The sequence below is a fragment of the Chanos chanos genome, chromosome 13, assembly GCF_902362185.1.
Source record: "Chanos chanos chromosome 13, fChaCha1.1, whole genome shotgun sequence".
NCBI lineage: Eukaryota > Metazoa > Chordata > Actinopteri > Gonorynchiformes > Chanidae > Chanos > Chanos chanos.
In genome coordinates this window covers 6,337,811-6,340,310 of record NC_044507.1, presented here as the reverse complement: position 1 = coordinate 6,340,310, position 2,500 = coordinate 6,337,811, and positions in this window count along the sequence as shown.

The following is a 2,500-nucleotide window of genomic DNA, read 5'->3' as shown; positions in this document are numbered from 1 at the left end:
ACGGAATAGTTTTTGTAACTGGGGTTTTTTTTTGTCCCCTGTATTTTGTGGGTGTTCGTGCCGTGACAGACTGTGCCTTGTTGCACTCTGTCTGTAGGTAAAGACTGATAAACTCTTCCTTCCTGAAACACCACAGAGGAAGAGTCAAAAGGTCTTCCTCCGCCCTGGGCAGCATGGCCATTATCGGGGCCTGGAGGGCGTGGCACAGCTCTGTCTTAGCACTGATACGCTGTCTATGTTTAATGCATGAAAGTGATGTATTGTCTGTGTGTGCGTGTGTGTGTGTGTGTGTGTCCTGATTTACAAACTTGCATGCCACACCACCCTATCTCTTACCAGAGCTCTAGAGATTCCTCTCCTTTCAGCCACACACACACACACACACACACACAAATATCAAAGCTCAATGTTACTGGAACCCTGCAGTGTGTGTGTGTGTGCGTGTGTGTGTGTGTGTGTATCAATTCCCAAGGGACCTTTTTAATGAAAGCAGCTCATTTTTGTATCCGGATGCTGTTTCCCTCCGCTCAAATTTCCATACCTGTATAATATTATCTTCAAATTTAAAACATATCATGATACACCATCTGCATTTCTTTCTCCAGAAAGACCATGCCATAAAACTGACGGGGATGAGTTCTGATGAGTTCCACAAGTCAAGGCTTCATTTCAACAAAATCAGTGTATGTGGTTTTATGAAAGTATATCCAGCCAAGTTATTGTTGAACAGACTGACTTTTTGAAAAAAAAAAAAAAGAGAGAGAGAACATCTTCATGCAGGAGAAGTGAAACAGCTTAGATGAAAGCACGGTAGACTCGTTACCATGGCTACTTGGTTAAATTGTTTGCAATCACTTTAAAGCCCAGGTATCGATAGCATATCTGGAACAACATGGTTTATTAGACATACAATGATTTTGGAATGTTTTAGTTACATAATGTGATATTACAATTTTTTTTTTTGAAAAACATATTAAACCTTCTGAGGCTTGACTCAGCGTTTTATCGACATTTTTCCGTATCTTTAAATGGATTGTTGGAGGTGCTGGTTTTTCAGACTGTGCCACTGTTGTCCAGGCTGACTGTGAGTAATTACATGTTGATTCCTAAGCTTCAGAAGGACTGTGGGTGTTGTGAAAGGACTATAGCTAAAGGTTGCCATGACTAAAGGATCCACATCTGTCCCTGTTTCCGCACAGCATTCTCACAACCTGTGGCCAAGTCGTCAGACCAGAGGAGGAGAGGAGATGAGAGGACCGGCTGCAATCAAACGTGAAACGCACTGTGACAAAACAAAACAAAACAAAACAAAAAAAAGAACAGGAAGTGAATTAATCATGTGACTGAGAGGAACAGAAATGTATTCAGTCCTGATGCAGGATGAGGCATGACAGCTAATGTTCTGTTTGTTCTAGCTGGACTTTTTTTTTTTTTTTGGGTGGTTGTTCTTGTTGTTCTTCTTGTTGTTGTTTTGTTTTGTTTTTTTTTTTGCTCTGGAACATTCTAAAGAGCATTTTTAATGAACAGCCATCTGAGAATTGTCTGGTAATTTGTGAAGTAAATGTTTATGAAAACATCCAGTTTCAATAATTTGTGAGGTGAAGTTGACCTCTTTTTTTTTTTTTTACATGTCAGCAGAAGTTTTAATTATTGATATCCATCTACTCCACTATTTTTAGGGATGTGTAAAACCTCAGGACACACTTAGAGGAAAACAACTGGAAAATCGACCTTGGACTTCCTCTCCACAAGGAATTTATATATATATATATTTTTTTTAAATGTTAGAAACCCTCTCTTCCTCTCACATGCATTTAAGCAATATCTCCATATGGTGTTAATTTAGCCCCTTATATGTGTTGTTTTATCCCCTAAATCTCTAAATCTGATCTGTCAATGGTGAATTTTTTTACGCTCTTGGTAAAACACATGTTTGAGTAACTTAGAATCAGTAAGTTCCTGACCTTGTGTGTGAGACGCCAGTAATTACTGTGCTCTTTCACTCCACTGCCTCTCTGCCTCTCACTCGTTCTGTGAATAGATGAGTTCAGTGAGGGCAGAAGCAGAGACGGAGTATCTAGTGTCAATAGGGAAACATTCATGTGGTGGAGGCCATTGCAGATATGAAATGCAAAGTAAAAGAAAGAGTTGTGCCAGACCCGCCAATGTTTCAGTAACGAGTCTCATTTCATTTACACTCCTCATAAGAAATATTTCAATTTGTTCACAAATTTCACACACACAAAAAAAAACCCCTCTTTCTCCCTCCCCTTTAATTACAGGTGATGTTTTTCACAGTATTCATCATCATGTACAGATATGTGAGGGCAGACAGGGATGCTTGTGTGAGGTGTGAGTGAATGTGTGTGTGTGTGTGTGTGTGTGTGTGTACGTGTGCGTGTGTGTGTACGTGTGTGTGCGTGTGCATGTGTGTGTGTGTGTGTGTACGTGTGTGTGTGTGCATGTGTGTGTGTGTGCGTGTGCGTGTGTGTGTGTGTGC